Source organism: Elephas maximus, chromosome 10 (assembly GCF_024166365.1).
Source record: "Elephas maximus indicus isolate mEleMax1 chromosome 10, mEleMax1 primary haplotype, whole genome shotgun sequence".
NCBI lineage: Eukaryota > Metazoa > Chordata > Mammalia > Proboscidea > Elephantidae > Elephas > Elephas maximus.
The window spans coordinates 112,347,460-112,369,668 of record NC_064828.1 but is presented as its reverse complement, the minus strand read 5'-3'; the positions used below and the strand labels follow the sequence as shown (position 1 = coordinate 112,369,668).

At 37.8% G+C, this 22,209-nt stretch overlaps 1 long non-coding RNA gene and 9 other non-coding genes across 20 annotated transcripts in view; all 10 read left to right on the top strand.

Annotated features, from left to right (window-relative positions):
• LOC126084102 (uncharacterized) overlaps nucleotides 1-22,209 on the top strand; it is a 66,888-nt gene that overhangs the window by 36,685 nt on the left and 7,994 nt on the right. For 6 of the 11 annotated variants that reach the window (XR_007518940.1, XR_007518938.1, XR_007518932.1 and 3 more), the window contains 5 exons: nucleotides 518-594; nucleotides 2,851-2,918; nucleotides 5,409-5,493; nucleotides 8,131-10,797; nucleotides 13,824-22,142. This is a non-coding gene — a long non-coding RNA (uncharacterized LOC126084102). Of the gene's footprint in view, nucleotides 1-517; nucleotides 1,416-2,850; nucleotides 2,919-5,408; nucleotides 5,494-8,130; nucleotides 10,798-13,823; nucleotides 22,143-22,209 lie in introns of all 11 variants that reach the window. The other 5 variants (XR_007518939.1, XR_007518937.1, XR_007518936.1 and 2 more) reach the window with 5 other exon arrangements.
• Nucleotides 1,296-1,373, top strand: LOC126084850 (small nucleolar RNA SNORD113/SNORD114 family). The gene has a single exon (XR_007519085.1). It is a non-coding gene; the product is annotated as a small nucleolar RNA SNORD113/SNORD114 family (small nucleolar RNA).
• LOC126084856 (small nucleolar RNA SNORD113/SNORD114 family) lies at nucleotides 3,553-3,627 on the top strand. Its single transcript, XR_007519091.1, has one exon. It is a non-coding gene; the product is annotated as a small nucleolar RNA SNORD113/SNORD114 family (small nucleolar RNA).
• On the top strand, nucleotides 6,364-6,440 carry LOC126084848 (small nucleolar RNA SNORD113/SNORD114 family). Its single transcript, XR_007519083.1, has one exon. It is a non-coding gene; the product is annotated as a small nucleolar RNA SNORD113/SNORD114 family (small nucleolar RNA).
• Nucleotides 9,314-9,388, top strand: LOC126084852 (small nucleolar RNA SNORD113/SNORD114 family). Its single transcript, XR_007519087.1, has one exon. It is a non-coding gene; the product is annotated as a small nucleolar RNA SNORD113/SNORD114 family (small nucleolar RNA).
• Nucleotides 11,573-11,644, top strand: LOC126084853 (small nucleolar RNA SNORD113/SNORD114 family). The gene has a single exon (XR_007519088.1). It is a non-coding gene; the product is annotated as a small nucleolar RNA SNORD113/SNORD114 family (small nucleolar RNA).
• On the top strand, nucleotides 19,126-19,200 carry LOC126084851 (small nucleolar RNA SNORD113/SNORD114 family). The gene has a single exon (XR_007519086.1). It is a non-coding gene; the product is annotated as a small nucleolar RNA SNORD113/SNORD114 family (small nucleolar RNA).
• Nucleotides 19,930-20,004, top strand: LOC126084849 (small nucleolar RNA SNORD113/SNORD114 family). Its single transcript, XR_007519084.1, has one exon. It is a non-coding gene; the product is annotated as a small nucleolar RNA SNORD113/SNORD114 family (small nucleolar RNA).
• Nucleotides 20,708-20,782, top strand: LOC126084845 (small nucleolar RNA SNORD113/SNORD114 family). Its single transcript, XR_007519081.1, has one exon. It is a non-coding gene; the product is annotated as a small nucleolar RNA SNORD113/SNORD114 family (small nucleolar RNA).
• On the top strand, nucleotides 21,491-21,565 carry LOC126084924 (small nucleolar RNA SNORD113/SNORD114 family). The gene has a single exon (XR_007519149.1). It is a non-coding gene; the product is annotated as a small nucleolar RNA SNORD113/SNORD114 family (small nucleolar RNA).

Here is a 22,209-nt window from a genome sequence, read left to right as displayed (position 1 = left end):
ATGTAGAATCATTCTATCAGTGACTAGAGATGGTTTTAATTTTTCCTTTCCAATCTGGGTACCTTTTATTTCTTTTTCTTGCTTAATTGCTCTAGCTAGAACCGTCCAGTACAATGTTCAGTAGCAGTGGTGAAGGTGGGAATCCTTTTCCTGTCCCTGACCTTAGGGGAAAAGCTTTCAGTCTTTCCCATTGAGCGTGATATTAGCTACAGTGGAATTTTCACAAATGCCTTTCATCATGTTAAGGAATTTCCCTTCTATTCCTAGTGAGCTAAGTGTTTTTTATGAAAGGGTGTTGGATTTTGTCAAATGCCTTTTCAACAAAAATTAAGATGATCCTGTGTTTTTTTTTCCTTTGTTCTATTAATTTTTTCATGCTGAACCACCCTTGCATTCCTGGGATAAATACCGCTTGGCCATGGTGACTAATTCTTTTAACATGCTGTTGGATTTGGTTTGCTAGTATCTTGTTGAGGATTCTTTATTGTTTTTTGAAATATGCTTTTTTTCTTTATAGAAAGAGCACCACATTGATGATTTAATCATTCTATAATCAGAAGACCGTAACTGGTAATAAGGAGCATAAAGGCTGATGTAAGTAAACATCAAAGTTGATGTTTTAGGCTTGGATGGGTGTCATATATAGGAGCTCACTCAATTCTCTCAATCAAATAAATGCTTAAATGATAATAAAATTAAGGAATGCTATTTATGAACCCATACCAGGGATATGTCATGAACTAAAATTTATGATTGACCCAACTCGGCACAACTGAGGGCCATTGCTAAAGAGGTAGAGGTTGTTTCACATATTGTCAGAGCAGCTTAGCTTTGCACTGAGTGCTTGTGCCTCAGTTGCTTAATACATTCTCTCACCGACAAAGGTCTGAGTTGTTAACTCTTTGAGGTGAGAGTACCTTGGAAGATGGCAGATGTCAGCTTGCTCACTTGCGAGCTAAGGTGGTAGCTCCATGGCTGTGGATTACACCAGCTTTAATATATAGACAAATAAAGTGAAAGAGGAGCAAGCAGAGACCAAGCACAAGTATGGGATTGATAGGAAGCAAGGATGCTGATTAATCCACGTGAGCAAAACCAGAGATTTTCATTATGAAAATGATCTGGTATATCTGCTCTCTGACAAAGGGGGCAATGCACAGATCTTGATTACATTTAAGGATTTTGTTCTTGTTCTGTTTTTGTCCTTCAAGGTTATTGATTACATTACTATCCATGACTAATGAGTGAATTAGTTAAAGAAGTTATAAATGAATGCAGGAATGGAAAGCTGAGCATGGATCAATGATGGACACTGGTGGAGGAGTCTGAATCAGCCTCTTTGATTAAGAACTCTGTGTACCTCTGAGGTCCATTACCAAAGAGAATCAGCCTGCATTCTCTGTAGAAATTAACTGGTAGTAGAAGTTAAGAAAATTCAATAAACTTGTTCCTGGGCTTTCTTGCTTCATAGATACGGGTTGTGTTACTTCAAGAGCATCAATTCAATGCATGAATCAGTAAAGAAATATATATATATATAGGAATGAAGACAAAGAGGCCCACTCATGGCCCTCATTAGTAGAATATGCAATAAAACAAGTATTAATTTTAATACAATTCTGAAGTAAAATGAACAAGTCAAGTTTATATCTAAATAATTACAGATATTAAAAAGTCTTTTTCTTTTATATAAACATCTGTAGTTAAGAGGCAATATTGTTTTAGATTTGTTGTAGTTTGCTTTTTTTTTAATTAAGGAAAGGGAAAGTGTTTGTCTCAGTCAATAATTCATTAAATAGCCGTCTGCTTTAAAGAGGACCAAATATGGACTAAAGCGGGTATTGGATATTGTGCTTAGGGTCATGATTAATCTAATTCTATTCGCTCTTCTTATTTAAAAACAAGGCAAAGAGAAGAGCTAGTGTTCTTTCCAGTGAGTATGGAACAGTTCCTGGACAAGTGTTAATATTGTTCACAGTTCTTGTCCAGTTTTTATTGGTTTACACTTATTGGTGTGTTATGATAAATTCATATCTTAATTATTTAAGAGGGAAAAGTGTGAACCAATGAAAAGCACGTGTTACGGAATGAAGAGAGTCCCTGGGTGTTGCAAAGGGTCAAGGCACTTGGCTGTTAACTGCTAACCACCCAGAGGAACCTTGGAAGAAAGGCCTGGCAATCTACTTCAAAAAACCAGCCACTGAAAACTCTATGGAGCACAGGTCTACTCTGATACACATCGGGTAGCCATGAGTTGGAATATTTTTTTTCCTTTGTTTTTGTTTGCCTTATAAAACACTATAGAATGAGGAAAATGATTCATTCTATTCTATAGTACCCGTCTAGATAAAGAAAAAGAAATCCAAGCCCTCTCCCCTGTGGGTAAGACACATAGAGACAGTGGCAGGTAAAGAGTGCTTGAGAGCTGGGTTGAATTTTTTTTAAGGTATATGAATATTTGATCAAATATTACGTGAGAATTTAATGACATCAATAAATGTATGAATACGTCCAAAGAGAGTAGGGTAATTCCTGGACCAGGGTGAGAATATGCTGTAAAATAAGAATTTAAATTTACCCAATTCTGAGTAAGCGTCATTAAAAAAGAGTCTCTTACCTCTGCTCATAGAGGGTGTGTAGGCAGATATTTATAATCATTATAGGTCTTATTCTTGTGCTAGGTAAAGAACTCAATAGTGTTTATTATATTATTTAAAACTGAAAATTCAATACTGGGTTAATTAAAAAACATTGCATTCTTGGGCCAAGATTTATTGTTATCTAGTTCTGCCTGACTAACATTCATTAAAAAAATCTAAATCTAGTCTAAATCTGCTTTTTCCTCCCCAGAATGAACACAGGACAGCTGATTTAATCATTTTCTAATAAAGAAACACTCGCATGAGTAAGGACAGCGCGTAAGTCAATCCTTTAGTTTGGGTTCTTTGTTCGGATGGTTTGCTCATGGGTGTTCACTGAAGTGTTTCAAAATAGTACCATGAACACAGAAAATAAATAGAAAACGCCAAGAACGGACCAATGATGGGTATACATTATGAATCAAAAATTAAGTTGAATCTAAATCAGCAGAACTGGGGTGATTTTAAAAGCAGGTAGAAGGTATTTCATTTATAGCAGAGTAGTTTAGTATTACTTTTTTTTAAGCCTTCCCATGTGAGCAGACAAACTGGCTGATAAACAACCTTTTGTGGCGCAGCCCATCCAATATGGAAGACGTTGCGAGTGAGAGTTTCAGAGGGGATGGGAGATGGCCGTTTCATCATTTTTCATTAGACCATCGTTAAATAGAAATAAATAAACAGGGCCACACAGGGAGCAGTGCTGAGTATGGATTTGATGTGAAGCAGGAATGTTGACTGATCTATATGTACAATTTTCAGGGCAATTACAGAAGAAAGTCTATTGGTTCTAAGGTGCCAGAGCCTAAAATTCAAGGATCTCATTTTTTGGAATTTTCTGATTGTATTATTGCATGTGAATTGGCAAATTAATCAATAAACGAAAAACAAAAACAAAAAACCATGCCCAGCATGGACCATTGATAAGTGTCATGGGGTTTCCCAAACAGGAATTTTGATTAAACCCATCTGCAACACTGAGGTCCATTACAAAGAGACACCTTAGCTATTGTCTTTGTGGGAAATGAATCTACCACCCCTTGTTCTTGAGCTTTTGTGATGTTGGGGTATGAATTGCATTATTATGATACTACCTGCCCATGAATAAAGAAATGCACCACTGAATAAAGAATGAGAGGGGTGTGCAAGCACTTAAAAAAAATATGTTGTATTTTGTGTTTTTGGCGAAGGTTTACACAGCATTCTAGGTTCCCATTCAACAATTTCTACACCAGTCGTTCAGTAACATTGGTTACATTCTTCACAATGCGTGAACATTATCGCTATTTCTGTTCTGGTTGTTATGTTTCCATTAATCTAGTTTCCCTGCCCTTTTACATTACCGTCTTTGTTTCAAAGTAATTGTTGGCTGATTGGTTTCATATAGGTGGTTTTTTAAAGGAGCACAGTACTTACAGGTGATAGGCATTACTTTTGGAACCAATTTGTTATCTAGCTACAAGGTGACCGACCTCAGGGGTTAGTTTTCTTCAAGGCTTGAAGAGTATCTCAGGGCAATAGTCTTGGGAGGCCTCCAGTCTCAACTAGTCCAGTAGTTGTTTTTTTTTTTTTAGGAATTGGAGGTTTTGTTCCATATTTTTTCTCCTATTCTATCAGGGTCCATCTAGTGATGCATTTATATTTCAGGCATGCCGTAAGACATGAATTATTATTAAGGGAATTCAAGATTCTTCTTCCCAGTAAATTAATATGCAAGGCTCTTACCTCTTTGACAAGAAGCATATGGTCATTTGTACCTAAGAGTTAATGTTTCTGTTCTGTGTTAGAGTTGAGTTGCTGATTGATCATTTTATTAAGGAAAGGAAAACACATTTACATAAATAAATCATTGAATAACTCCGTAACTAAGAGAGAGACAAGCATGGAGTAATAATGATACTGGTATATAGAACCACACTTATGATTAATGCAGTCTTTTTTATGGAATTTTACTTATGAAAATCAACATAAAAGGAGCCAGTGCGCTATTCTTTTGGGTAATGACCTTAGGACAAATGCAAATAGTATTCGTGTTACTTATCCAGCGTCTGTGGGCTCACACATATTTAAGTGGAATTGTAGGTGGACAAATGCATACATTTATATCCCAGTCAAATTTTTAAAAAGGCAGCAAACAGTCCACCACTGAGAAGTGTGTAACTGGATATAAAGATAACAGTGTTTTGTACAACCGATACCCATAGGAAGACAACAGGTTCTAGGCCATTTTAGTTGAGCCATGTAAACGTTGGTGAGTAGTAGTTATTCAGTTCTGTTTTGCCATTTAAACTTTTAAGTTTATTTGGAAAAAAAAATGAAAGGGTGGTCTTATTATTCCATGAGTCATTAAATGAATCAGTTTGTGCGTGAAGGAATAAATAAAGTAGGATCAAACTTGGACCATTGGTGAGATTGTGCCATGAACTGAGTCTCTACGTATCCAATTCTGAACGATTAAAGTCCAATAAAAAAGAGGATCTTGGCTCCTTGGCTCTTAATTAAGCGGTTAGCAAGTACAGACAAATGTTTCTAATAATTGTTGTTCTTTTTCTTGCGCTCACTGCTAGATTCAATGGTATTTATTAAATTATTTAAAACAAAAATGACATAAGTCAATAAATATAAAGTAGTGCTCCCTCTTTCCCAATGTCAGGAAGATGACATGAACCAAGGACTATGTCTAATTGATTACTGCGCTACCGCGGTTTAGTTAAAAAAGCCAAATGCAAGCCGTTTGATTCTTTTTAAAAGCTGCTTTTTCCTCCCCAGGATGAATACACCATAACTGATTTCATTGGCATCTCCTGGTGAAGCTCTTGCTGGCTCCCTAGGGGAAAGGAGACAAGAGATTAGTGTAAGTAATAATCAAAGTTCGTGTTGTTGCTTGTGGGGTGGAGGCGAGGAGAGGGTTGTTGATGAGTTTCACCGAATTACTTCAAGAATGAAATAGCTACCTTCCCAAACAATTCAAACGTGGTCATGGATTGACCAATGAGGGAAACATGAACTAAGAAAGGCAGTTCATCCAGTTCAGCACAACCAAACTCAGAAGAATGGGAAGATGGAGGCATGTTAGTCATTTTCACAACATTTTTTTTTTTTTTTTTGGCACCACAGTGGATTTGAACACTTCTCCACTGATACTGTCCTAGGCTGTTAACCCACTGAAGGGCTAACGTATGGATTTCTTCCATAAGAAAGTGGGAGGTGGGAAGCCCTAATGGTGCAGTGGTTGAGAGCTCAGCTGCTAACCACAACAGGTCAGCAGTTGAAATCCACCAGCGACTCCTTGGAAGCCCTACGGGGCCAGTTCTACTCTGTTACATAGGGTCCCTATGAGTTGGCAATGGGTTTGACTTTTAGTTTTTGTCTTTGCCTTAGTTATGATGTAAGACGGTATTCTCATGGTTGCTCATTATACCATCTTTAAAACATGGATAAGTTAAATGAAAGCGGTCCAAGCATGGCCCAGCCATTAATATGGAGTCACCGTGACACAGCAACACTGATTACTTCCTGTGTGCAGCACTGAGGTGCGTAGCACAATGAGAGCTAATCCTCTAGCTCTGTGGGAAGTGAGCTTCCACAGAGAGACTCAGATCTTCAAGGATCTTGTGATTTTTTTCTTTTTTCCTAATTCATGAGCAATGATTATTTTATTATTAGTGATTCAATGAATAAATCAAGGATAGCATAATTGAATAAAGGCCTAGAACACTACATATGGATCAATGATGAGTACATGTGGGGCATCTGAACAAAATACTTTGATTAGACCCTGTCTGTGACTCTGAGGTCCGTTATTACTACAGGGACGTAGTGATGCCGTCCATGGGAAATATACTTGGAGAGGAAGTTAGAAACATCCAGGGGTCATGTTTTTGTCTTTCGTTGTTCATGAATGTGGATTGTATTACCATGCATAAAAGAATGCACGAATAAGTAAATAAAAGTATAAATAGATAAAGACAAAGAGGGACATAGCTCATCTAATTATTACAGAAGCTAATAAATCAAGGATTATTATGAATACATCTCTAAAGTTTTGAGTTCAGATAAAAGAAATGGAATAGGGTCATTCTCCCTTTGGGAAAGGAGCATATGCGTGGATATATATGGGCATCAATGTTGTTCCAGGTTGGTGGTGAGTTGCTGGTTGCTTGTTTCATTTTAAAAAGGGACAGTATGTTTACATAACTAAATGATGCATTTAATATGATAATATTTGGTGTAAGCAATAATAAGAATATAGTCAATGATGACTCAATATAGTAAGTTTAAATTGTTATAGCGTAATAATTTAATATCATTAATAATAAAATTAATAATGATTAGATAGTTATTGGAAAACCCGGAAAAGGCCTGAGCCTGGACAAACATTGAGGCTGTGAACATAATAAACGCGAATTCTCTTGTGTCCCTGACTTAGAAATAGAAAAATATGAAAGCCTATTGTTGTTGATTTGTGAGTAATAAGCGAATGGGTGGGTGCTGGTGTTTCTTAGGGTTCTTGCTCAATGTCCTCAGGGCTCACAAATGTTGGTGCTATTATTATATGTGAGCAAAAGAAGAATTTCATAATTTAATCCCATATTTAAAAAAGGAAACCATGGCATGGATCCTTTTGAAGCTGATTTAAACCAATAAAGCCCCAGGACCCGCACCTTCTTTAGGTAAGGGTCATATAGACCTCACTCCCTTGCCACATCTAGCTATTCACGTTAAAATTAAAACAAGTTAAAAATAAAAACCCAGTTCTCCATTCACACTAGCCACATTTCAAGGCATCATGTGGCCAGTGGCTACCCTGCTGGGCAGTGCCAATAGAGAATGTTTGCATCTTGGCCTGAAGTTCTGTCATCACGGAAAGTGCTGATGGAGACAGTCGAAGGCAGTAGTGTTCAGTGTGGGTAGTAGGTGGTTTTGCCACTTTGTGTTTTTCTTATTGAGAAAGAACAGATGATTAAATGATTCTAAGGGTCATAAAAGGAGCCCTGGTGGTGCAACATTTAAGCGTTCAGCTGATAATCGAAACGGTGGTGGTTTGAACCGACCTAGCGGCTCTGTGGAAGAAGGACCCGGCTTCCGTAAAGATTATAGCTTAGGAAACCCTATGGAGAAGTTCTCCTCAGCCACATGGGGTCTCTATGCATCGGAACTGACTTGACGGCACCGAGCAACAGCAACAAGGGCCATAAAGTCAATTTGTTTGGATTGTGTCATGAAACAGGGATTTAAATTCATCCCATTTTGCAAAACTTTTGTTCATTAAAAAATATAGACAGATACCAGCAGTAGTTATAGTTAGTCATCTTGTGTTGGGTGGTAGGTTAAAAGCCGTTCAAGTTAGTACATGAAAAGGATGCCATCCATGGGCCGAGGGTGAGTCTGTGACACAGACCCAGTGCTCATGACTATAATCTAGTAAAGCAGAACTAAATTCGTTTTTTAGCTCTGTTCATTCTTTTTAAAACTCTACTTTTTCTTGCAGAATGAACACTACTGTGATTCCACCATTCTCCAGTGATGAATGTCTCAGGTGCTACTTCCATGGATAAGGAGCACAGATCACCAATGTCAGTAACGATCAAAGCTTTTCTTCTTGGTTTGGGTGCACGTTCATGTGTGGTCACTGATGTACAGTCGAGTCTTGTTAGTCACGGTGGTTAGGCTCTATAAAGTCCCCGTGAACGCTGAGTGAAGGAATATCAAACCAGCCTTGTTTGCACTCAGCTGGGACCTTGCACCTTGGGCAGCTCCAATTTTTCAGCACTTTGCACATGTTCATGTTCATGTTCATGTTCATGAATGACTGCTAAAGCTCAGCAAGTATTGATTTTGGGATTAGAAATATGTTTTAGCCCGTAAGCAAATTTGCGCATTACAGAATCTGTGAGTAATGAGGATCAACTCTATTTCAATGGAAGAAAAGACCATATGCACATAAATAAAATTCAGGAGCACCAAGTATGGGGCAATAGTTGGTACTGTATCACGTGGACCAGGGAGTAGGGCTAACTCATTTCAGCACAACTGAGATCCATTAAAAAAGAAAAAAAAAGATGGACGGCACTTAATTCATTTTTGGAATTTGATATTCCATACAACGTTTGGGCTACAGTTGATTTCAATATTCCCATAATGGTTAGAGATCCAGGCCGTTAGCTGTTTAGGGAAGCTCTCAGAAGGTGGAGCATACTGTATGTGTTCTAGTTGTTGGATGTCATTGTGGTATTTTGTTGTTCATGATGCCATGTTTAAAATTGGATCAGTTAAATGGCAGTAGCCCAATCATGTAGCCTTGGTGGCACAGTGGTTAAGAGCTTGGCTTCTAACAAAAAAAGTCAGCAGTTCGAATCCACCAGCTGCTCCTTGAAAACCCTGTGGGGCAGTTCTACTCTGTCCTATAGTGTCGCTATGAGTCAGAAGTGACTCGACGGCAATGAGTTTTGTTTTTTGGGTTTAGCTCAGTCATGGATTATTAATGATGATGACACTGGTACAAGGGGAGTTTTGTTGATGATTCCGTACGTATAACACTGAGGTCTAGCTTCAAAGCTCTGTGGGAAATGAGTCTATAGGTAGACATAGTCATGTCAAGGATCTTGTTGTCAGGAGTTTGTGAGTCATAGAATGGGAAGGTATACATGAATGAAGAAAAAGAGTGCCACGTGTAGACCATTGGTGAGATTGGGGGATGTCTGAATCAAGAATTTTGATTAAACCCTATCTGCAACCCTGAGGTCCTTTATAAACAGAGACCTGCTTTTTTCCTTCTATGGAAATGGGATTATAGCAGAAGTTGAAAATATTCATGTATCTCAATCATAGGCGTTCAGAGTTTATGATTATAGCCTGAGTTTTTAGATGGGAACCAATGTACTAATAAATAAAGAAATGTATGAATAAGTGAATATAAAGAGGGATGGTTATGGGCCAATTATGAGAGTAAATAATAAGACATGGATTGTTATTAACACATTTTTGTAGCACTGAGTTAGAGTAAAATATATTGATAAAGGCTATTAACTCTGGAAGGAGCTTGTGGACAGATGCGTGTAAGACTCAAAATTATTATTTGAAGTTGGTGGTTGTTTGTTTTTATATAGAGAAGGAAGATATTTACATAAATAAATGATAAATTAGTTATTTAATGGGAAGAAAGAATAAGCTTTGTTCATCTTGAGGAGTGCCTTACGAAAAGAGTTATTATTAACCCAACTCTTCATTGAGTTTTATTAAAAACAAGCAAAGGGATCTAGTTTTTTAAATCTCTTTGGTTAACGTAACGGACGTATGGAAGCATAGCAACATTATTCAAGATTCTTGTCCGGTGTTAATTTCCAGCTATTGATGAATTGTTACATGTGAATGAATGAGTAAATTCTTACAGTGGTCAATTTTTTATAAAAAGAGAGAAAAGCATGCTCTAATGAAAAGGACGTGTTTTGAAGCAAGAATTGTGAGTAATCTTTGTCTATACTAATGACTCTCTCTTCCCAGTATAGGTACAGGCATATAGACACTTGCATGCAGAGGGCATCTCCATTCTGGGTTGTTCACGAGTTTACCATTGCGTGTGCCATTTTGTGTGTGTGTGTGTGTGTGTACTTTTTTCTTAGGATATGTGACTATCTGATTAAATTAGTCCATAAGTTATCCCATAAATGAATAATAAAGCAATGTGCAATTAAATTAATAGATAGGTAGATCAAGCTTAAACTTTTTGTAAGAATATGCCATGAGTCATGAATTTAAATTTATCCATTTCTACACAAGTTGAGTCCATTAAAAAAATTATTTAGCCTCTTGCCTATGTAGATAGGAGTCTATAGACAGATGCTTGTGCTAGTCATAGCTGTTTTTGAATGGGGGATGCAAGGTGTTGATTATATAATTTAAATTAATAATTAAATAAGTCAAGGAGTAAAAAGGTGTGCTGTTCTTGGGTCAAGATGAATATGGTAAGTGAATCAATTTTCTGATTAATCTGGAACCACACAAATAATGTACTTAAAATGAATCTAAATCTAGGCTGTTCATTCTTTTGAAAACTGGCATTTGACTCCACAGAGTGAAGACCATGACTGATTTAATGAATTTCTGCTGATATAGATCTTGGCTATTCTCTTCGTGAGTAAGGAGCCTAAAGAATGAAGTAAGTAATGCTGAAAAGTTCTCCGTTTGGGTGAATTTTTATTAGTGTTCACTGAATTATTAAATTAAGCCCTGTATAGACCAATGATAGGAATGTGTTATTAGAATTCAGCATAACTGTGGTTAAAAATAAGATGGAGAGCATTTTGTTCATTTTGGAAGCTGACGAATTATCCATCTAATTTTTATACTGCATTCGATCTAAACGTTTCTCCAGTAATAAAATCTAGCAATACACTGTCCAGTGATGTCACTGCTAGCCGTATATGGCTATTTAAATTGAATTTAAGTAAAATTTTAACGTTCAGTTCCTCAGTTGCACTTGCTGTCTTTCAAGCGCTAAGTAGCAACATGCGGCTAACGGCAATCATATTGGACAGTGAAGTTATAGGACATTTTCATCATCACAGGAAGTTTTATTGGACTGTTCCTTGCTGAGGGATGAGCATATAGGAAGATAGTTGTTAATGAATCTATTGGGTGTATAGTTGCTTATTTTACCATCTTTATAATATGAACAAGCTAAATAAAAGAGGAATAAGGTTGGGCCAGCGATGACTATGGGAAGAGTATGAAGCAAGGATGTTGATTGATCCATTGCAAAACGAGATTTAGTCTACTAGCTCTACGAGAAAATAGCTTATAAACAGATCCTGGCCTTATTCAATCATCTTGTTCTTTTTTTTAAATTCACGAGTGTTGATTTTATTACTGTTAATGACCCTGTGAATGAATCAATAAAGAAAGGTATAAATGAAGAAAAGAATTGCTTAGCCCGGACCAATGATGAGTACCCTGGGGTGTCTGAATCAAGGATTTTGATTAAACCCTATAACTCTGAGGTCTTATTTATTTTATCAATGAAAAATGAATGTATTCCAAGAGTTAAAAATATTTGGGAGTGTGTTCGTGGTCTTCTGTGGCTCTTGAGTGTGGATTTTATTATTTTTAATTAATCAGTGCAAAACTACATAAAGAAATGTATAAATGAATAAAGGCAAAATGGGCTATTCCTTGTCCAAATACGAGAGTATGTAATGCAATGAGAATCACTACTAATATATTTTTGAAGCTCTGAGCTCCAATGAAGGAAATTAATCATTTTGAGTAAGGAGCATTTAGATTGATGGATTTTAGAGTTTGTGTTGTTGTTCTGGGTTGGTAGTTGTGTTTTTGTTTCGTTAAGAAAAGGGTGAAACTTTTCCTTAAATTACTTATTAATTAAATAACTTCCTAATTGAGGGAGGACCTACAAGTATATATCTCTGTCGAGAATATGTCACATGACCAATTATAATTAATCCAGTGATCTTCAGTAAGTTCTAATTAAAAAAAGAAAAAAAATGACCTGATCTTTTTTCTGTGCCTAATGAGCATACGGACACATATGTTCATAGTGTCCAGTTTCTGTAGGAACACAGATATTAATGGTAGTGTATGAATGTATAAAAGAATCAGCTCATATCTCCATCAACTATTTAAAAGAATGCAACCCATGGAGTGATGAGGCGCATTTGATATGGAATAAGGACCGTGATTAATCCAGTTCTACCCCACCGCTCTTCAAATAAAGAACACAAATCCAGGTTCTTACCACTTTTTGGAATGGCAAATATATTTAGATTGGATTTCCCTTTCTTGTTCTTTTGGTGCATTTACCATTGACAGTTTCCTTAAAAATATAATAAATACTTAAATTACTCTGTGTGTAACTACATACATACATATAAGTAAGAACATACATAAGTCAAAAACTTGTGGCCATCGAATCAATTTCGACTCATAGCGACTCTACAGGACAGAGCAGAACTGCCCCACAGGATTTCCAAGGGGCAGCAGGTGGATTTGAACTGCTGACTTTTTGATTAGCAGCCGAGCTCTTAACCACTATGCCACCAGGGTTAACAAACATACATAAAGTAACCACATACATATATACATATAAACATAAGTAACTACCTACATACACAAAGTAACTACATCCATATAACCAGCCATAAAGTAACTACCTACCTACCTATATACATAGATAACCAATCCATACATACAGAAAGTGACTGCGTGCATGCGTGAATGCATACATATATATACAGTACACACACATACATTCATAGGCTCGGGTAACTACCTACACACATACACATATAAAGTAACTACACATACATCCATCCATAAAGTAACTACATATACATACATAGAGGACCTAGATATATACGTATATACATACATAAATTTGCCACACACACATACATGCATGCATCCATAAAGTAGTGACATAAATACAAACTGCTACATACATATAGTAACTACATAACGCATACATAAATAACTACACAGTACAGACAGTAATGACATACTCACCTGTATACAGTAACCACGTACATATACACACACATAAGGAGCCCTGCGGGTGCAGTGATTAAGTGCTGGGCTGCTAACTGAGAGGTCGGCTGCTGGAATCCAGTCACTCTGAGCGAGAAGGATGTGGCAGTCTGCCTCTGTAAATGTTTACAGCCTCGGAAACTCTGTGGGACGGTTCTACACCTGTGTCCTATAGGGTCACTAGGAGTTGGAATCGACTCAGTGACAGTGGGTTTGGGTTTTTTTCTTCTTTTTTTTAGCAACTACAGACATACATGTATACAGACACCCAGGTGGGACAAACATGGACAGTTGCTGAGAACGTGCTTGAATCTACAATTCTGCTTAATCTCATTCTTTCGAAATAAGATTTGTTTAGAAGGAATATCTAGCTCTCTTTACTGGGTAGGGGGCATGTAAGTGGATGTGGGCGATAGTTACAGTTCTTTTCTTTTGTCTGGTATCAGTTTCAAAGATTTTCGTTTTGGTGTTTAAATTTGATGCTTCGATCAATCAATAGGTATGACATTCAAGCTTTCAATATAAGATATGACAAGCACAAAAGTTCATTCCTAATCATTACTGCTGACTTGAACTCAGTTTTAAAAACCATATTTTATCTACCTACCTACCTACTTATTTTTACATTTGCTTTGTATTCCACAGATGTACGTAGCTGATTCAATCATTCTCTAATGAGGACGATCTTGGCTGTTATCTTTTTGAATAAGGGGGGTAGAAACCTATGTAAGTAATAGTCAAAGTAATTGATTCTGATCTGACGATTTGTCATGGGTGTTAACTCTGTTATTAAAAAGGAATAAATTGCTATAGGCAAATAAAATGAATGAGGGTCATGTGTGAACCAATTTAGCACACCTGTGGACAATTACGAAGAAACAAGCGAGACCATTTAATTCATTTTCACAGTTACTTAATTACTCCATTTTATTTTTGAGTCACGGTTGATTTAAAGCTCCCTTTCCTTATTAAAGACATAGCCAATGTGAGGGAGAATCACATTAGAAGATGCAAGATATTGTCGGTGTTTTAAGCGCAGAAGAAAATGGTGGGTTCATTGTTGTTTGTTGTCATGTGTTTGAAATATGGACAAAATAAATACAAAAGGATCAAGCACTGACCAGTGACCACCATGGGATTGTTAGGAGGCAAGGATGGTGACTGACCCACCAACCTGTAAAGCCGAGTCTGTAATACAAAGAGGATTATCTAATTCCTCTCTGAGAAATATCTGTGGATAGATGTTTTCAGAGTCCAAACTCTTTGTTTTTTAGTTTTTGTGATTCACAAACATCAATTATACTATTGTGAATCAGTGAAAGTATAAACAAATGTATAAATGAATGGGGAAGAAGAGTAGTAAGCTTGGACCAATGGTGGGTTTGCACCGGGCGTGAACCAATGATTACGGTTAATCCAGATATGCATTAGTGAAGTCCGTTATAAAAAGAGTAGTCTAGTCCCTCTTATGGTGTGAAACTTAGATAAATGCTAGGAATATTCCAGAAATCTTATTTTGGGGGGCTGTGATTGATTGAAAGTGATTCTATTAAGTGAATCAGTGTTGTTGGGTGGTGGTAAGTTGATTCCAACCCATAGCCACCCCATTTGACAGAGTAGAAATGCCCCATAGGGCTTTCTAGGCTGTAATCTTTTCAGCAGATCACCAGATCTTTCTCCCATGATGTAGCTGGGTGGGTTCGAACCGCCAACCTTTTGGTTCGCAGCCAAGTGCTTAACCATTGCGCCACCAGGGCTCCTTCAATGAATCAATAAATACCTTAAAAAAGATAGGTAAATAAAGCAAAAGCACGGGTCAATTATGAGACTATTTAATGAAACAAGGATTCTTATGACGGCATATCAGTACTAGTTATCTATTGCTATGTAACAAATCCCCACACTCTTCCTGTGGGTCAAGGATCTGGGCATTACTTAGGGGGTGCTTTGACTCACAGTCTCTCATGAGTCGGCAGTCAGGGTGTTGGTTCAGGCCGCAGTCAGCTCAAGACTTGACTGGGGAAGGACCTGCTTCTAGGCTCGCTTAGTTGTCAACAGGATGTAGCTCCTTGAGGGCTGTTGGCTGGAGGCTACCCTTATTTGCTTAGCATGTGGGCCTCTCCTTAGGGCATCTTACAACATGGCAGCTGGCTTCCTCAGAGTGAGGGCAAGCAAGATGGACAGCAGTCACAGTCTTTTGCAATCTAATCTTGAATGTTTCATTCTATCAATTTTGCCTTATCTTATTCTTTAAAAGAGGTCCAGCCCCCACTCAAGAGGAATGGATTTTACAAGGTTGTGAATATCAGGTGAGGCTCCTTTGGAGCCATCTTAGCTGCTGTCTACCACAATATCCTAAGAATTGTTGTCCGGCATTGAGTCGATCCTGATCCATGGTGACCCCATGTGTGCAGAGTAGAACTGCTCCATAGAGTTTTCAGGGTTGTGACCATTCAGAAGCAGATTGCCAGGCCTTTCTTCCGAGGTACCTCTGGGCGGATTCCATCTGTCTACCTTTCAGCTAGTAGTTGAGCACATAACCGTTTGCACTACCCAGGGACTCCTTATCTTAAGCATTGAGGACCACTAAAAAAAAGTTCAAGGTTGCTATCCCTTCCATTAAGAAGCATATCAGCATGTGTGTTCTAATCAATGTTCCCGTTCTGAGTTGGTGGCGGATTACCGACTGTTTTTATAACAAAAAAGGGAAAAATTTACATAATTAAATAAATTACCAACCATTAACCGAATGAAAGAAGGGTATGCTTAGACTATCTGAGAAGGTTTTGTGTGGCAGGATTTTTGGTTAATGCAATTCTGTTCACTAGTTTCCTTAAACTGTAATGACTAACGAGACATCTGGTGTGTTGTGGGCCCCTGGACAGATGTTGTAACAGTCACTGGTCTGGTTAAGTTTGGGTACATAAAGTGACACTGATTGTATTAATGTAAATGAAGGCATGAATACGTTCAAACTCAACCGATTACTTAAAAGTGAGAAAAGCTTGTGTTATGAAACAAAGAATATGGTTAATCCAATTCTGCCCAACTGGTGTTTAATATGAAGAAAAAGTGACCTAGGCCCTTCCCACGTTATATAAAGTACACGTAGGAAAAGCACCTACTAGTATTTCATTTCTGTGTTGCTGGTAGGTTTAACATTGTTTTTTTCTTTTTGAAAGAAAATTTAATAGATAATAAATTAGTCCACACATGAGTCAATCAGAATCAATCAATTGATCATCAGTAAGAACGAGTCAAGCCCACCAACTTGTCCACAAGTGAGATCCATTAAAAAAAGATCGAGACTTCCGTGCGTTGGGAGCAGACAGACAGATGTTTGTCACAGTCACAGTTCTTAGTTTTGTTGTGGGTGGTGGCTTCATGGGTGTTTATTTAAAAAAAATTAATAGTTGAATAAGTCAATAAATAACCAAGGCATACCATTTCGGGGCCAAAGACAGAATGTTCTTTGACTGATTCAATAGTACTCACCTGGTATCCATTAAAAAAATGTTTAAATCTAGGTTGTTTCGTTCTTTTTTAACAAATGCTTTGGCCCACAGAGGATGAACACAAAACAGCTGATTTAATTATTTTCTAATGATGAAGGTGTTGGCTCTTCCCTCTGTGAATAGGTAGGGAACATACTAACTTAATATCCAAAGCTGTTATTCTTATTAGTTATTGGGTATACCATGCCTATAAAAGGAATAGATGGGTACACACACGAAATCCAGAAATGCCCTGCATGGACCAATGAGTCAAATGTGATAGGAGCCAAATATTACAGTCAATCCATTTCAGCAGAACGGAAATTTTATTTATTAAAATGGTGGAAGACGTTTTATTTTTATAGCTATTTAATACTTCATTCTTTTCTGTCAGAGCTGTAATTGGTTTAAAAATACCAGTGCTGATGACGACCTAGACACGTTAACTTCCTGAGGGAGGAGGATATTGGAATATAGAAGGTATTAACAGTGTCCCAGGTGTTGAGTGAGATGTTGGGTTTAAGGTTGTTCATTATAATTGTTAAATCCTTAAAACATAGACCAGTTACATGTGAAAGGGCTTCCATAGACCAAAGATGAGGGTGGAAATGACATAACACAGTATTATCATTCATTCTTATCAACAAACCCTGGTGGCATAGTGGTTAGGTGCTACGGCTGCTGACCAAAGGGTCGGCAGTTCGAATCCGCCAGGCGCTCCTTGGAAACTCTATGGGACAGTTCTGCTCTGTCCTGTAGGGTCGCTATGTGTCGGAATCGCCTCGACGGCACTGAGTTTGGTTTTTATCAACATCACTGACACCCAATCACAAGAGTCTCTTCAAGCAGTGGGGAATGAGTCTGTAGACAGATGAAGCGGTATTCATGGATTTTTAATTCTGTTATTTAGATAGTGATTCTATTACTAGAGATGCATCAATGAATAAATCAATACATTAATGTATAAATGAAAGAAGAGGACCTATTATGAGGGTATTTAATAAAACAGCAATCATTATTAAAATATTTCTGAAGCATTGAAATCCATTAAAAATAGATGCAGCATATTACTTATTTGGCTGAGGAGCATATAGACAGATGAATGTAGTGAGTCAGTGGGTCTGATTAGGGAGGAAATTGATGGTTTTTCATAAAAAAAAAGAAGGTGTTATGTAAATAAATAAAAGATTGACTCACTGAACAAAAGAGAACCAAACAGGGGAGAAACAAGGATAATGAATCCTCCTGTTTACATAACTGTTTTCATATACGGAAAGAAGATCTTTGGGTAAGGTATTACATTTTAGTTCCATATTTTTGGTTGGTTTATCTTGTTCACTTTCTTTAGAAATGTGAATAGATAACTAAGTAGATCCCTGAGGAGGTACCTACGTAATAGATACAGACATATACAGAGATACATAAATAAGGGCACCCACGGGCCATTAGTGAGGCTGTCTTTAGAAGCAAGCATTTAGATTAATCCTGTTTAAATGCAATCCATTTACAAGTAGATATAAACTTTTATCTCTGTGGGGGAACATATACACAGCTGTTCATCGAAGACATGGTCCTGATTCTTGTCTTTAGTGATAGAGACCATGGTACTTACCACTGTATTAAAAATTAAATATGAACTACTCATAGGCCAATTAGAGGCCAGTGATGAAAATCTGCCACATATCAAGGATTGCAATTGCTCTAGTAATATTCACCTGACACCCATTTAAAAAAATTGGGGTTGTTTCTTTCTTTCTAGTATCTGCTTTATACGCCGCAGAATGAACTCAGGAGGGCCAGTTTAATCATTTCCAGTTGTGAAGTTTTTACGTGTTACCTATGGGGGTATGGAAACCCTGGTGCCATAGTGGTTAAGTGCTTGGCTGCTAACCAAAGGGTCGGCAGTTCGAATCCACCAGGCTCTCCTTGGAAACTCTATGGGGCAGTTCTACCCTGTCCTATGGAGTCGCTAGGAGTCGGAATCGACTCGATGGCACTGGGTTTGGTTTTGGTTTTTTATGGGGGTATAGAATGCATAGGCTGAGGTCAGTAATTGCCTAAGTTCTTGGTTTGGGTGGTTTGGTCACGAATGTTTATGGTATTGTATAAGAAGAATAAAACAAAGAAGCCCAAGTGTGGACCAATGATTAGATTGTTTTCCAGGAAAAGGAATACGATGAATCCAATTTACGCTAACTAAAGTCCATTAAAGAAATAAGGAGTGTTTTACTGATAGTCATAGTTGGTAAATATTTCATTTTGTATTTGCATTCATTGTAGGTTATCTAAACATTCCTTTATGGATACAGAACTAATTTTTAAACTCATCGAGGGTGGAGCATATTAACAGAAGGAAGATATTGTCAGCATTCTATTTGTTGAGTAGGATGGTGGGTTGATGGTTCTTCATGTGTTTAAAAAGATGGAAATTTTCAATAAAAGAGGGCCAGTCCTGGCCAAATGGTGACAGCTACTGGTGTCTGAGCCATGGTTGATGAATGGTATGTTTTTGCAACTCTGAGGTCCAACACAGAGAGACGTGTAGGCTGCTCACGCAATTGGAAATGATAGTAAGTGTTGGAGATATTCATGGATCTGGTGCTCCTCCTTTTATGGCTAATAAATTTAGATTAAAATATTATTAAAATCAATGGAAGTATCCATCAAAAATATTTAAACCAATGAAATGTAAAGGGTGAAGGACATTCCAGCTCTACACAAGTATGTCAAAGCAAGGAAGACTCTTTTCATATATTGAAACCCCAACATTCCTTAAGAACTGTAACATTTCAGGGAGCCGGGAGGTTACTTCTTTGGTCAAAGATCATTTGGACAGTCCAACTCAAAGTCAGTGTTCCTATCCTTGGTGGTGGCATGTTGGATGTTGTTCGTATTCTTAAGAGAAGAGGAACTCAGCATCACCCAGGGTCAATCATCACTAAATGCATGACGGATGAAAGGTGGAAAGTTGCGAACAACTGTGATATGCCTCAGTATTTGTATCCTCTGCTCTTGCTTGCTCTGCCTTGTAGCCCGCAGGATGGATGCCCTGGGCTGATTTCAATATCTTCAGGAATCATGTACAGTGCATGGACACCATATCTTAGGAGCAGGGGAATTGATGTGAGTAACAGTCAAAAATCATGTTACTGGGAGTAGATTATGTGTCTTAGGCTTATTAAAAATTATTATTACTTAATTGATGAAGTAATCAACAACAATATGTGTACATGAATGAAGAAAATCAGGGCTAACCCTGGACCAGTGATGACAGTGCGTGACGTCTGAGTTATGGGCAATGAACAGTGTGTGTCTGGAAGTCTGAGGCCCAGCACAAGCAAGACCTAGTCTCTTCTCTCTGTTGAAAATGGTACTATGCACAGGTGTTAGGAATATTCAAGGGAGTTTTGATTAAAATATTATTAAAAAATCAATAGATATATCCATTGTAAATATTTAGATCCATAGGAATGTAAAGGGTGAAGCATCTTCTGTCTCTAAAGGCATATGGCAGAGCATGGAATACTCTTTTCATATATTAAAAGCCCAAAGTTCCATAAGAATGGTACCAAATAGGGATGGGAGGAGGTTGTCTCTTTGGCCAAAGATCATTTAGACAGTCCAACTCAAAGTCCATGGTCTTATCCTTGGTGGTGACATGTTGGACGTTGTTAGTATTATTAAGAGAAGAGGATAACAGTATACCCAGGGTTAGTCAACCCCTAAAAGCATGACAAATGAAAGGTGGAAAGTCACGATCAAAGAAGATAATGCCTCAATATTTGTATTCTCTGATCTGCCTTGTATACCCCAAGATGGACAACCCAGAGCTGATTTCAGTTACCGGGGTCACGTGTAGTACGACTGACTCCATGAGTTAAGAGCATTGGCATCTATGTGAGTAACACTCAATGATGCTGTCTTAGTGGGGGGAAATTATGTGTCACCTTAGGTATTTTATTATTATTATTATTACTTAATTGATGAAATAAATAACAATAAGTGTATGTGAAGGAAGAAAAGCGGGACCAATACTGCAACACTGATGACCACTGGTGGCGTCTGAGTCATGGATGATGAATAGTACATATCTGGAACGCTGAGGTCCAACTCAGACATCTCATCCCTTGCCATGGTGGAAAATGGTCCTATGGACAGACAGGAACAATTTTCTTGGACTTGTGTTTCCCTCTGCATGACTATAGCATTTTTCAAAATCAATGGAAGTATCCACAAGAATCATGAAATGAATAAAAAATGGAAAAATGGAAGCCTGGTACGGTGATAAACACCTATGGAAGGCCAGGAATACTCTTACTATTTATCAATGTCCCTGAAGCTCATTTAAGAAAAGCGTCATTCCAGGAAGTTCCCTCTGTGGCTAACGACCATACAGGCAGTATAACTCATAACATATTTTTTCCTTGGTTGGTGGCCCATGCCATGTTGTTGAAATACTTAAGGGAAGAAGAAGTAAACATTCTCCGCAGTCAGTAATTGCCTAAATGCATAAATAAGGAAAGGTGGAATGACCCAGTTAATGTAGTTAAGGTGTCAAGCCGTTTATCATCTTCTCTGCTTCGTACCTTCAGGACAGTGGTCCCCATGGTGATGGAACTTTCCACCAGGGTTTCCAGCTCAATGGTCAGCTCTAGGTGTTAGAAGCATGGATACTGATGTGAGTAACAGTCAAATATCCTGTCTTGGTCTGGGTGGCCTGTGTATCCTCTTAGGTATTTTTTCTCATTGGTGTGAGTTAATTGATGAATTCGCCAGTAAGAATGTGCAGATGCAAATGAAGAAAAAGAAGGCCAATCCTGGACCAATGATGACCACCGGTGGCTTCTGAGTCATGGACGATGAATAATATGTGTCTGGAACTCTGAGGTCCAACATAGAGAGACCCCTCCCATTGTTGGGAGTGCTAGTGAAGAGAGATGTTAGAGGATCTGGTGCTTCTCCTTTTATGACTAATAAGTTTTGATTGGAACATTATAAAAAATGAATGGAAGTGTCCATCAAAAAAATTTAACTTCATAAGAATGTAAAGGGTGAAGCATCATCCAACTCTGTACCTGTATGGCAAATCAAGGAATACTCTTTGCTTATACTGAAAGCCCAACATTCCTTAAGAACAGTATAATTTAGGGATGAGGGATGATTACTTCTTTGGTGGAGGATCATTTGGACAGTCAAACTCAAAGTCCATGATCTTATCTTTGGCAGTGGTGGGAAGTTGTTAGCATTCTTAAAAATAAGAGAAGGTCAGCATTACCCAGGGTTGATCATCTCCTAAGAGCATGTGGAATGAAAGGTGGAAAGTCTCGTGATCAATGTAGATAATCCCTCAATATTTGTATTCTGTGCTCTGCTTTGTACCCCTCAGGATGGATGTTCAGGATGATTTCCATTTCTGCTAGGGTCACGCGTGGTACGATTGACTCCATGCACTGGGAGTGTGGCATTCAGTGTGAGTAACAGTCAAAGATCTTGTCTTAATGAATAAAAATAGGCGTATGTGAAGGAAGAAAAGCAGG